The sequence below is a fragment of the Podarcis bocagei genome (genome assembly GCF_964188305.1).
Source record: "Podarcis bocagei genome assembly, chromosome: 3".
Lineage (NCBI taxonomy): Eukaryota > Metazoa > Chordata > Lepidosauria > Squamata > Lacertidae > Podarcis > Podarcis bocagei.
In genome coordinates this window covers 47,593,071-47,607,675 of record NC_138127.1, presented here as the reverse complement: position 1 = coordinate 47,607,675, position 14,605 = coordinate 47,593,071, and the positions used below count along the sequence as shown (strand labels likewise).

Genomic DNA, 14,605 nt, shown 5'->3' with positions numbered 1-14,605 from the left:
ATCCAATAATATAACATCCTTTCAACCCAATGTATTTTTTTCTCTCTATTCCTGTAGAAACAGACTAGTAATCAAATAAGCCCTTGAAGTCGGAACTATATCTGGCGGTGTTCATGTGCTCTCCCTGCAATGCAATCTATGGCACCAGCTTTGGTGATGGAGGCAAATTTCGGTGCTGGGTGGGTGGAGGGTTCAGCACACAATGAGAATCTAGATACATTTTCAAGACACCAGCGTTAAAACACTCCCCCGCTTTGTGTGAGCTCTCTCCCCTTAACAGGGAGGTAACAAAATGCACAGAGGCAGCCCATGTTTCTTCACCCAGTTATGAAATGAGAACAGCTATATGTGAAATCAACAAAGCGTGGAATTGACCGTCAGATCTCTCTTTATATTCAAATTTTGCTCAGTCAGGGATGGGATGGGGGAGTGAGAAAGCCAGCTCTCCCTCTCTAATTACAAGTGTGTGTATCAATTTATCAGCTTTAAATCATTACATAATGCAGAAAGAACATAATGCATGTTTCTAGTCTATATTGAGTAATTTGGCTTCTAGTCTATATTGAGTAATTTGTATCCCAGAGCCAGAGGTTAATCTCTGTGAGCTAACATGCCTGTTGCATAGTCATGGTGTGGCTTTTAGTTAGGCCTAAGCCAAAACTAGGCACAGTTTCCAGGAATACTCACCATTTTTGAGCAGGGCCATTTGAATTAAGCTCAGAAACTGCATGACTCCTTTCCTTCCCCAAGTCAGGGCACCATAATTTATATATCTGGGTATCTTTCATGTTGCAGACACAGACTCACTTTTATAGTTTCCAGTCTCTATCAAATGCTATTCATGAAAGAACACATTCACAGTAGCATCATAAAATGCTAGACACAGTTTTAGCATAAAAGCCCTTCCACAGGCTTTTCCACATGAAAATAAATATTGGGCTGTATTCAGCCAAGTCATTACTCAGAGTTGACCCACTGAAATTTATGAACCTAAGTTGTGTCCATTAACTTCAATGGGTTTACTCTGAGCAGGACTAGCATTGAATACCACCCATTGGTTATCCTAAATAGAATCTCCAAATTGTAGAGTTGGACGGGACACCAAAGGCCAGCCCCGAGCAATGCAGGAATCCTGCCCACAGCCATCCCTAGGTTGGCTCAAACCACCTCTGAATTTGCAGACTGAGTTATTAGTCCTTTAAATTGTACACTACTTTTAAGCCCTACACAACTTGGAGCTAATATACCTAGCATGTCTCCAACTCGGTGTTAAATCAATACAACACCAATGAATCACACTTCATATAAATATTCCATTCCATACATCACTCTGAGCTTGGGGGGGGGGGCATTCATCTTCCTCTTGCCCATTTGGCTGGTGCAAAGAGTATGTGATAACTTTACAATCAATTTGCCTTTCAAAACAAGAAAGAACCGTTCCCAGTGAACATCTTCCTGCTTTTAATTTTGTTTTAGATTAGAATCTTTACCCTTTTCTGAGACTTTGTCCCTAATCAGGTGCAATTTAATCCACTACAAATTGATGTGATGCGTAATAATAATAATAATAATAATAATAATAATAATTAATAATAATAATAATAATAATTGCTAGAAATACTAGTCTACCTGATGTCTGTTGCATTTTCTAATTAAGCAGCTTTAAAACCAGGAGAATTAAGCGTGCTTGTCTGCATGTGCCATGCCTGGAAGAGGAGTGACCCTCAGTGGCAAGACAGCAGTAGTGTACTCATTTCATAACTTTTCTCTCATCTTGATAGGGAAGACGGTCTGCTTTTCTGCTTTGTCGTAGAAGGGCAGCCTGCAGGTGAATTGTCCTAACTGGATGCTGGGAGGATGGCGATTAACACCTGGTCCAGGTATGGTGATGCAAATGAACCCAGACAGTAAAGTTTACTGGGTGAAACAGATCCAGAGCATGAATCACACTGAGTCTGGCACTCAGGACTGCACACCTGTATGTATGTGCAGCACTGAAATGACAGACTGTGTCCTTGAGTATTGCTAATTACCAGTCTGGGATGGAGTGGAGATTTAATCTACCCTGACCAGGGAGGTAACAGCCTGGGTCCAGGTTACCTGTTTTTCCAGGAAGGTATAGAGTCAAACCAGATGACTACTACTTCTCCTTTGTGGCAGACACACCCGAACTAAAAGTAGTGAGATTACTTGAGCAATTTACTAGCAAGTTCCCCCCTATATTGCTCTGAATAAGGGCATCTGACAAAGAACACGTAAACTGACATTTTACTTCTGGTCATTTTACACAGTAGCCAATGCACTAAAAGGTATCCATACTCTGTGCTGATGTGTTTGCTAATGTTTACGTCAGGCATGATGGAAGCTGCAGTGCAACACCATCCGGGGGTCTACACCCTCCCCCAATCTCTAGTCTAGACGACCAGATAAAATAGATACATAAGATATTTGAAAGACATCAAAAGACCATCAGAATGTACTGGTTCCTTACAAATGGCAGGAAGAATGGAAAAATGCAGTGCATGCCTACAGCCATCCAGTGTCTTTGGCTTGATTTGGTTCTAGTATATCTCAGTGAGACTAATGAGTAAAGAATTGACTAAAGTCCTTTCCAACTCCATGAAAAAACTGAGCATTCAAAAACCTGTCAAAGAATGAAGAGTGTCATTAGAATAACAGAATCATGGAATTTTAGAGTTGGAAGGGACCCTGAGTATCATCTAGTCCAGGCTTCCTCAACCTTGGCCCTCCAGATGTTTTGAGACTACAATTCCCATCATCCCTGACCACTGGTCCTGCTAGCTAGGGATCATGGGAGTTGTAGGCCAAAAACATCTGGAGGGCTGAGGCTGAGGAAGCCTGATCTAGTCCAATCCCCTGAAATGCAGGAATATGCAACTGCCCGATATGGGGATCAAACCTGCAACCTTGGTATTATCAGCACCATGGTCTAACCGACTGAACTATCCAGTTGTGGATGCATTACATGGAGTTTTATTTTACACAAACATGTTAGGATTGTGCTGCCCAGACATGGTCATATGCCCAGCAACTATAGAGTGAAGTCCCTTAAAAATAATGGGACTTAGATCTGAATAAACGTGCTTAGGATTGCTTTGTTAGGCTCCTAAATGTATGTGATGTTGGTCAAATGACTTTTGCACTTGGAAAATGTTGTCCCTCTCTAGCCAACACTATGGACAACATGCTGTAAGTGGCAACTCTCACCCACGATCTGTAGATAAGATTGATCCAAAAGTCTGTTTTTTTCCTACACTGCAAACACACGTCAACAGCTAATCCAGTTTAAATAAGAAAACAATGTCACTACCGTATAGATTCTATTACCACTTTATCTTGAAGATTACCTTCAGATATCCTTTCCACAATCACAGCTGAGTTGCATAATGACCCAATTAAAAGCATGGCAATAGGCATCAAAGCCAAATGTCCGCAAAGTATCCCAAATTAATCTCCTGTGCATGTCTATCACCCTGATTTCAATCAGCCTACTTTGTTGGGGCAGGTGTTGAGTACCTGATTCCTAGGCCAGTGTGATGTTGTTGAGGAGAAGAATCACACCATGTTGGTTTTCCGCCAATATGTTGGTTTCCTATTACCTCAGTCTGTACCTCAGGTTACAGACGCTTCAGGAGACTGACCCTGAAATTCCAGCAGCTGCAGAATGCCATGGCGAGACTCCTTACGGGGTCCTCGCTGCGGGATCACATTCACCTGGTGCTATACAGCTGCACTGGCTCCCAGTGGACTACAGGATCAGGTTTAAGGTGCTGGTTTTAACCTTTAAAGCCCTATACGGCCTAGGACCCTCGTACCTACGGGACCACCTCTCCTGGTATGTCCCATGGAGGACCTTACAGTCTTCAAATAAAAACATCTTGGAGATCCCAGGCCACAGGGAGGTTAGGCTGGCCTCAACTAGAGCCAGGGCTTTTTCGGCTGTGGCTCCGATCTGGTGGAACGCTCTGTCACAAGAGACTAGGGCCCTGCGGGACTTGACATCTTTCCACAGGGCCTGCAAGACAGAGCTGTTCCACCAGACCTTAGGCCAAGTCACAGTCTGACTCCCTCCTTCTTTAATCCTCACAGAACTCTAGCCCAATGGTTGCCATTAATTTGATTTTGAATTGATTTTAGAATGAATTGATTTTAGAATGCATTTCAATTAATTGATTGTGATTTTATGTATACTGTGTTACTTTTATTGTTATTATCCACTCTGAGCCCGGTGGGATATAAATAAAATTTTATTTTTATTTTTATTTTTATTACAGACACTTCAGTTTAGACTCAGAAATAGTACCTCGGGTTAAGAACTTTATCTCAGGATGAGGACAGAACCGTGGTGGTGGTGTGGCAGCAGCGGGAAGCCCTATTAGCTAAAGTGGTACCTCAGGTTAAGAACAGTTTCAGGTTAAGAACGAGCCTCCAGAACAAATTAAGTTCTTAACCCGAGGTACCACTGTATGTTGCTCCGAATGTATACCGTATTTTTTGGACGCACCGGTCCATAGGACGCACCTAGATTTGGGGGGGGGGAATAAAGGCAAAAAAAATTTATCCCCCCCCCCGCCAGGCGCGGGGCTGGGGCGGGGAAGCCCGAGCTTCCCCCTCCCCCAGAACGGGACCCAGAGCCATGCCGAAGCTCCGCCATGGCGGAGCGCTGCCATCCCGCTATTCCCCGACCTGATCTGGAGGTTGTGGGGATGGTGGGGGGGAGAAGTAGGCTTGCTTCTCCCACCCCCAGCCTCCAGATCAGGTCGGGGAATAGCGGGATGGCTGAGCGCTGCCATCCCGCTATTCCCCGACCTGATCTGGAGGTTGTGGGGATGGTGGGGGGGGAGGAGAAGCAGGCTTGCTTCTCCCACCCCCAGCCTCCAGATCAGGTCGGGGAATAGCGGGATGGCGGCGCTTCGCCATCCCCCTATCCCCCGAGCTTGTGGGGCTGGGGGGGGAGAAGCAGGCTTGCTTCTCCCCCCGCCAGCCTCCAGATCAGGTCGGGGAATAGCGGGGTGGCGGCTCTGCGCCTCCCCGCTGTCCCCAGCTTTTGGGTGCAGGCTGCTGCCCGCAAGCCTTGCGAGCCCGCGGGACATCCCGCCGGGCTTGCAAGACTTGGGATAGCTTCCTGAAGCCTGGAGAGCGAGAGGGGTCGGTGCGCACGGACCCCTCTCGCTCTCCAGGCTTCAGCAAAAGCCTGCATTCGCACCATAGGACGCACACACATTTCCCTTTCATTTTTGGAGGGGAAAAAGTGCGTCCTATAGTGCGAAAAATACGGTACTTTATATTTGACTTTCTTCAGTAATGTTTTATTCTGGAGTGCTCTGTTTGGTGTTTTAATGTGTTGTAAACTGCTTTAAGATTTTTCTTCAAAAATATAAAGTGCTATAGAAATGAAATTAACAACATTCCTTTGGAGGGAGGCCTCTCGTCCCCAAGCATGGTGCAGAGGGGAAAACCCTTCCATCTATAATCCTATGTTTCAATGGCAGCTTCCTATGAAGGGGTGAGGTGGAGCCACCATTTCCCAATTCATATCACTAGTTACAAGCAGTGCTTTTTTTTCCTGGGGTACTCAGAGGTATGTAGTACTGGCACATTTTTCCCCCTAAAAGAAAAGCACTGGTTAAAAGTGTGGCATTTACTATAACAACTTCATGGTGAGTACCGGCACCTATTTTTTCGAGAAGAAAAGCACAAGGTTACAAGGGATGGTGCTTCATACAGCTGGCAACTATACAGTCATCAGTGGTGCATATTTTGCTAGAACTGTCATGCATAATCCTATAATTATCTGGAAGAATATGGTTAGGAAATACTTTGACTTTCACTGATGTTCAGTGACAAAGCTCGTATTGCTGCCATGCACTGTGCAATTGTTATTCTGTGGAAGAGCACAAGGAAGCAACACGTAAGCCAGTCCAGAGTGATATATTGTTTCAGCTACCTCTTTTGTAAAAAAGAACCATGCCATCAACCAAGCAGAAAAGATTGCAGGTATTCTCATATTTCTTTGTACAACTTGGGCTTCTGACAATTAAAGTCAATGGGACTGCAATTTCTGCAGATAAGCAGATGGTAAGGCAATGCACTAAGAATTATAATAATCAGGAAATAATGTTTCTGAGGTATGAATTTATGTTTCCAAGTCTAAAGACTTGGATTTTTATGGAGATTAACTACGTTATGGGCTTGTGTTCATCAAAATAACTAGAACCAGGTTAGTTGAGCTGTGCCATTGGGCTTCTTAGAACACATCTAGCTTTCTAGACCAAATCATATTTAATAACTGATGGTTTGCTTTGTGGAAGAACCTCCCACCCCCAGGGTAGGCTATGCCTTTCTAAAACATCTTCAAAAATCCATGTTTGGTGTTTGTACTATAAACAAATGGGACGCGGGTGGCGCTGTGGGTAAAACCACAGTGCCTAGGACTTGCCGATCGTATGGTCGGCGGTTCGAATCCCCGCGGCGGGGTGAGCTCCCGTCTTTCGGTCCCAGCTCCTGCCCACCTAGCAGTTCGAAAGCACCCTTAAAGTGCAAGTAGATAAATAGTAAAGGTAAAGGTAAAGGTACCCCTGCCCGAACGGGCCAGTCTTGACAGACTCTGGGGTTTGTGCGCCCATCTCACATCTATTGGCCGGGGGCCAGCGCTGTCCGGAGACACTTCCGGGTCACGTGGCCAGCGTGACAAAGCTGCATCTGGCGAGCCAGCGCAGCACACGGAACGCCGTTTACCTTCCCGCTGGAAAGCGGTACCTATTTATCTACTTGCACCCGGGGGTGCTTTCGAACTGCTAGGTTGGCAGGCGCTGGGACCGAGCAGCGGGAGCGCACCCCGCCGCGGGGATTCGAACCGCCGACCTTTCGATCGGCAAGCCCTAGGCACTGAGGCTTTAGCCCACAGCGCCACCCGCGTCCCAAGTAGATAAATAGGTACTGCTTTATAGCGGGAAGGTAAAGGGCGTTCCGTGTGCTGTGCTGGTGCAGGCTCGCCAGAGCAGCGACGTCACACTGGCCATGTGACCCAGAAGTGTCTGCAGTCGGCGCCGGCTCCTGGCCTCTAGAGTGAGATGAGCGCACAACCCTAGAGTCTGTCAAGACTGGCCCGTACAGGCAGGGGTACCTTTACCTTTACTATAAACGAATGGCATTTTTTTTAATTAACTGCAGTGAAGATGACCATGGAATTAAAGAAATGATCTCAGCCTCTCATCATGCTAAACTATAATCTCCTCAATAAACCAATGTTCTCCCCATACCCCCAAACTGCCATAAAGTTACAGTTCAACAATGCAATCCTTTGCATTGTCTACAGAGTAGTAAGTATAATTGAGTTAAATTGGATTACTTCCAGGTAAATTATGTATGGAATTGCAGCCTAAGTCTATCCTAAATCAGGGAGGAGAACCCGCAAACCTCCAGATGCTGCTGGACTACATCCCCATCATCCCTTGATCATTGGCCATGCTGGCTGGGGCTAACATGAGTTGGAAGTCCAACAACATCTGGACAGCCACAGGTTCCCTACCCATGCTCTTAAGCACCACATTATTACTTGGAACTCAATGTTGGTTTGTTACTTAGGCTGGCAATACTCCTGCCTCCATGAAACATTGATTTATTTCAGCATACACTCTTATACTGCAAGATTTAGGAGCTGAAACAGAGGTTACTTTTCAATTGAACAATAGATAATGGATAGATATTTTGACTACTATCTCTGGTTTTCACACATGTCCATCAAACAACGTCTGGAACATTAGGAGATTATTGCAGTTGTGAATAAACCATCACGGACAGAATTTCACTGTCACCATTAATAATTTATAAAATGCCTATATTTTACTTCATGTATTTATTTATTTATTTATTTAAAAATAAAGTTCATGAGTGTAGACTTGCATTCTAAAAAGGCACAACACCAAAGGAAAAGATAGGAAGGGAAAAAGAAAACAAGAAAACTCAGGCACTAGTTCTTAAGTGAACTAAGCTTTTATAATGACCGGTTTGAATGAAAACAGTACATATAACCTAATGCCAATTATTGATAATCTTTTCAATTTTATATTTTTGTAGCATAATTTTATAAACAGAAAACACACTTCAAGGCCTAGGTTTCACCATCACCAAACAAACCCATTTGCTATTACTACAAGTGTAATAGTAATCACTTTTCAAACAGTTATATACAAAGTGTATGCATAAGATCTCATAAAGGCAGAGTTTTATAAAGGAAGACAAGTTTGAATGAAATGTATCTGTTGAAATCATTTCTGCCTCAGGAATATTAAATCAGGTGAGGAATTATCTACCTTATTCAAAAGATAACAACATATAATCCATTTTATCAAATTCTGATTTCAAACACATTAACGATTTCCAGAAGACTAATAGAAAATCGGATGGGGGGGGTTAGGATAAGACCCTTCTGTTAATGGATGTTTATGAAAGTCATGGCATGGCCAAACCATTCCTTTCATTCTTGTTTTGACTGCAAGATAAATTGAGTGGCAGCTGGGATCATTCTCTGGAGCTTCTGCTTGTTTAGTTGCCTGATTAATGGTGAGTGCTCTACTTAGTTTAATTTATTCCATCCAAGCCTTTATGTTCCCTTCAGCGTCCAAAGTAAAGTTTATGTCCAGGTGCACCTGCAAAATAAAATGGCTCCATATTGAAAACGACTGCTGTTTAACTTCAGACTGAGTCCCCATGGAGTTTGTTGCACAGAGACATGGACGCTCATACTGATAATGGTTTAAAAGCTCAGATTAAAGGTTGCTTGATAATGGCTGCCAACCTTGGCTCTGCCTTAGCAGACAGCCCTGTGGAATGTGTTCTATACGCTTTTTAATGATAAAACACCCCTTTTCCTTTGAACAAGAATTCTACAGGCTGCATGGAGATTTCTAGATAGAGGGTTCCTTCCTGCAGCTGTCCTGAAGACTTCTGCTAGTGCTATAGCTTCACTATGTATTTCCTATGTATTTATTTACAATCTACCTTTCCTCCAAGAAGCTCAAGGCAACACACAACAACACTGTGAGGTTGGTTAGATTAAAAAAAAAAAGCAACTGGGTCATCCAATGACCTTGATGGCAGAGTGTGATTTGAACCAGGGTCTCCCCAGTTCTGCCCTGGCAAATCAGACCACATCACACAGGTTTTCAGTGCGTACTAGCCATCTGAAGAGATGCTTGTATCATCACCACAAAAGGAAATGGGGTTGTGATGCTAGCATTTCTGCTGCAAAAAAAAATATGTCGATTTTAATAAGTTCTTTAATAAGTTCAAATGGTGAAAGAACAACTTTTTAGAAAAACAACACAAAGCTTTCAAAATGCTGCTGATAGTTGCACTTCTTCCTACACCTTCCCACACATCCCTGATATTGTTTATCAGTGAACCAGAATGTTCTTTATAGTCAGCATATGGGGGCAACAGAGTCTGCTGACAGTGCTTATCAATAAGTCATTCTTATTCTCCCTCATACAGTGGTTTCCAAACTCATTGCTTGCTGTCTCACCTTAAGATGAGAAGACACTGTTACACATACTTGGATCTGTGTAGCTATATTATCAGATAGAATTCAAGAATACAATCCAACTTCAGGATATGAAGTTTGGGCCAGTGAGGGTTTTGGCCTGGGGAGATTTCAGAGGACCAGATACAGAGCCCTGGAGGGCTGCATTTGGCCTCCAGACCTGAGGTTCCCCACTGCTGATCTAATACATCTGGTCTAATACATCCTTTTGGTACAGAGCAGACCTGGAATCAGATGGGGAGTTCAAGTATCCCCCTTCAAAAAATCAACGTGTCTCATCACAAAGTATGCATTGACTTCATTTCTTCAACCCAGGGGACACCATCTTACCATGCCTTGCTGCTCTGTCTCCACTACCCACAGCTGGAGAGGACAGCAAAATCAGACTCTGGCCTCATGACCTCTGGACAAATGTACTCCCACCATCCATTTGTGTATTTGAGTTATTTCTGGTCTCTGGCAATTTGGCAATCTTCAACAGAAAATGGCACCAGCACCCTTGGGCAGCTGTATGTGTCAGGGTCCCAGGAGCTTAGCAACACCATCCTGGAAATGAATGAGGAGCCAACATGATTAACTCAGGCTGAAATCATGCCCCCCCCACAGGGAAAAGCAAACAAGCTGAGGTCCCTCACAAATCAGGGCTCTGTATGTGTGTGTGTGTGTGTGTGTGTGTGTGTGAGAGAGAGAGAGAGAGAGAGAGAGAGAGAGAGAGAGAGAGAGAGAATTTGCACCTTCCCCCATTCTCAATTGTACTGGAAAATGGCTCCCATTATTGCTTTTCTATTTGGGATCTTTTCAGGCTGTGTCTGTCCTATTTCATTGCCAAACACTTTTTCTGTGTTTATAATAGATGACACAAGTGCCTTGTGGAACTGCATGACAATGAAAGCATTCTTTTGGCAGCTTTGCTTTTTGAAATAAGATTGAATCACGATTGTTAAATAGGATCTAATAGTGTGTTTGATACCGAGCCTATAAATTCATGTCTAACAGAATCTGAGTCATCAATCAAATCTTTTGGCCAAGTTGAAAAACAATTTTGTTTTGGCCCATTCGGCTTTTTCTGTCCCTGAAATCCCTTGGAAAATTCAGGTGTGTTGGTAAAACCGAAGGATAAAGAATTTAAAGTCCTAGAGAAGATAGTAATATTTTCCTCAATGTGAAAATCCATCATTAGGACCAGACCCATCAGCGGACATAATATGAAAGGATGGTTCCTAAGTGTATCTTTTACTGCTAATTAGTATCTCATTTTCTTCCTTTCCCCCCTTCTTATTTACTACTTATTTTTCCCCCTTCACATCTATTATCAAACATATCGCAAATTTGCAATAAAGAAAACCATTTGTAATTAACAATATCCTCTTTTAATAAATATGCTGAAAATTATGACTATATATCCAACAATAAACAACTCCTCAACCTTAATCTCATAATCCATTTCATGCCACTAGTTACAATTTAGATCAATTAAATCATTTGAGAACTCCTCTACTTATCTGTATCCATATTATGTCTTTCTTTCATGAATGCTCTAAAAAGTGCCATAATGAGGTGTACTCTTACTTTCCATCAAATAGGCATGTTCTGTCCATTTAAGACACTTCTGTCATCTTTCAAACTCTCCCAAACCAGTACTACTACTCTGTTTACTTCTTTGATTCAGCATCTTGTTAGGAACAAGCGCACAGCTGGACTTGCAACCGCAGTTGTGCAGGGCATGGCTTCTTCCATGGCCCTGACTCCAGCAGAGTGAGCAGAAAGGAGATGGTCAGCTATAGATAGCAACAAGTGCATGTGTACATGTGGAAAAGCACAAGAACCCCACCCATATTCCTAAACTTTCTCTGCTGGTCATGTGTGATCTCCTGGTGCAGCAAAGCTGCATCAGTTTGGCTGCTCTCGGTCCAGAGATCTGACTGGATGCTGGTGCTGCTGCTTCAGCATCCCAGCTGGGAGGAGGAAGTAGGGCTGTGATTCCTGCATGCAGGGGGTTGGACTAGATGACCCTTGGGTCCTTTCCAACTCTTCAATTCTATGATTCTATTTGTGCAGGAAACCTACATTCCCAGTGCAACATTATGATCGCATAGCCACGATTTACACAAAGATGTGAGTCAATGTTTCAGTATGGACCTACATTTGCTCTCCAATTCTGCCATCTCCTCAGCCCTGTCCTCTACCTCTGCTGTCCCTTCCAAGCTTGATGAAATGACAATAGAGAGCTCAACAGGTCTCGTATACTGATGTCCCCCCAATCGTCCAGCTCCACCTCCTCTTCGGCCCCCAAAGAGGGAACATCTCCAGCTGTTTCTGGAGATGGAGAGGTTAGAGCTCCACCCTCAGGCAATGGGTACCATTCTGGTGGCACTGTGTAATATGAAAGTACAGTAATCACAACAATAATGTGGGTGCTTGCCTCTGAAGTTCCTTCTCTCCCTCGCTCTGCATAGACAGTTGCCATGCAATGCACTGATCAGTTGGGCAAGCAAGCCAAAGTGCCCTTCTCTGCACAGAATTTAAATGTTCCCAATTCTGCAGAAAAGTATAACTGGGAAGATATATTTCCTGTTCCACCACCTCTACACAGGTCAACCAGGGTGCTGACAAGGACCCAGAGGAAAATTCCCATGAGAGACAACAGGAATCCATCCGATTTCACACCTTCCTGGGGCCAACCATTTTACTAAATTCTGCTCCCCTACAGAGAGCAGAGGCCATCACTAGCTTAATCCTATCTAGATAGTGATCTGTCCAAGACATGGGCACTATACTTGGATGCTTCACCTGTGCATCACCTGTCCAGGAAAGAAAGGAAATTGAGATCATGAACTGCCACAAATGTTTCCCACCTAGCCCCAAGCATAGATCCTGATCACAACAGAACATTCCCATCCCTCAAACACACACACAATTCTGGATCTCCAGCTAATCTTATCCAAGCAGAGGAAAAAGGGCTGTTTAACCCGATCTTCCTCAGTATGAACAGCAGCAGAAGTTCTGCAAGAGTTCTGTATGCCACAAAAGTCCCCCTGCTCCTATACAACCCCATTGTTCATTCCTGTGCCAGCCAGCAACTTAGTAAGTGGGAATGAGCAACTGACACACCTAAGACGTATCTATTTTTGTGCCAAATTAGTCAGTGAGAGAGATGCTGCTGGCCCTCCAGCTATTGGTAGAATATGGCTAACGGCACAATCCCATGCACATATCTACTCAGAAACAAGTTCTCCTGAGTTCACTGGAGCTTGTTTCCCATAAGAAGGTGTGTGTGGCTGATTACTCTGTGGGAACATAGGATCTGAGGGGGAGGAGTTACAGCTGAGAAGGGAATTAGCAACCAGCAGCAGTCACACTTAGCTCAGTGCAGATCCTGGGAGCTCACAAACAGGGGCCTCCAGCTATTGGTAGAATATGGCTAACGGCACAATCCCATGCACATGTCTACTCAGAAGCAAGTTCTCCTGAGTTCACTGGAGCTTGTTTCCAGTAAGGAGGTGTGTGTGGCTGATTACTCTGTGGGAACACAGGATCTGAGAGGGAGGAGTTACAGCTGAGAAGGGAGTTAGCAACCAGCAGCAGTCAAACTTAGCTCAGTGCAGATCCTGGGAGCTTGCAAACAGGGGGGTTTAGGCCTCCCCCTTAATCTCCCCTGCTAGAGTTCTGTCTCTTGGTGAGCATAAGACTAGAGGCATGGAAGGCGAGGGAGCTGCTACAGTGACCTGTAACAGCTGTGCCATGTTTGTCATTCTGCCAGAGAACAAGCAATAGTACACTTTGTAGCAAGTGCAAGCTGGCTGTCTGCTGCAAGAGAAGGTGCAGTAACTTGAGGCCCGCCTAGCCACACCTCAAGCAGCAGGACAGCATGCAGAGTTAGTTGATAGAGCTGAGTTGACTGAGACTGAGCACCAAGATAGAAGGGGTGGCCCCAACATGGAGAAAGATTGCCCATTGCAAGAGTCTAACCCCTGGAGGAATGTAGGGTGGTTACTAATACATTTAGACCAGAGCAGACAATACATACCGTATTTTTCGCTCTATAAGACGCACCAGATCACAAGACGCACCTAGTTTTTGGAGGGGGGAAACAAGAAAAAAAAAATTCTAAATCTCAGAAGCCAGAACAGCAAGAGGGATCGCTGCGCAGTGAAAGCAGCAATCCCTCTTGCTGATCTGGCTTCTGGGATAGCTGCGCAGCCTGCATTCGCTCCATAAAACGCGCACACATTTCCCCTTACTTTTTAGAAGGGAAAAATACGGTATATATTGCCCAGTCCTATTTTCTGGTTAAAAAAATGCCTGAGATGGGTACGGAGTTGAGTCTGGCCAACTGCTTTCCCTTTGCACAAATCACTGCCAACTATAGCAACCCCACTCACAATTTCACATGTTAAAGGAAATGTCTGTTTAGTTTGTCCTAAGCCTATATGGTCTAACTTGTCCATTTTCAAAGTTAGCCTTCACAATGTGCTTGAGTCATTGGAGGCCACTAGCAGAGACTCCCCCAAACAGCTCAGTGATCGGGCAGGAATCTAATGAATTAGCTATCCTGGACCCTTGCAAATCAATACAAAACCCTGTACACATGCACATATTGTGCAGACCACACACTGTTCAGCTGTGACCCATCACAGCTTACCAGTAGTCATTCACACAGCGTGTTAGACATAACTGGGGAGGGTGTAACATGTGTTGCCATCTTACTATGCGACTCACCTACTTGGAAGCAACTTCTTTGCAGGAATTTCACCATCTGTAAAGCAGGTGTTGACAAGTGGTGCGGGCATGGGGAGAGCATGAAAAGAAAGGGGGGTGGGTTTTGTCTGTCTTGTTTTGTTTTGTTTTGTTTTGTTTGTTTGCCAGGGATTCCTAGAACCTGGGCCCTGAAAACCATCAGGTCACACAGGAAAGAGTACCTCTAAGAAAACGCGGGCAGCAGGTACTCTGCCAGCTCCTAACAGCCGCCTCAGGCATCGCCCCACAGACAGACGCCTATTAAGGGTTAGGGCGGAGGAAAGTGGCTCCCTCGTCAAAGGA

At 44.4% G+C, this 14,605-nt stretch overlaps 2 long non-coding RNA genes across 3 annotated transcripts in view; both read right to left on the bottom strand.

Annotated features, from left to right (window-relative positions):
- Window positions 1–14,605, bottom strand: part of LOC308583704 — a 137,755-nt gene that overhangs the window by 67,976 nt on the left and 55,174 nt on the right. The window lies entirely within an intron of this gene.
- LOC308583705 lies at window positions 7,998–14,407 on the bottom strand. Its single transcript, XR_014006365.1, has 2 exons — window positions 14,285–14,407; window positions 7,998–8,672 (listed from the first exon to the last, which is right to left on the bottom strand). It is a non-coding gene; the product is annotated as an uncharacterized lncRNA (long non-coding RNA).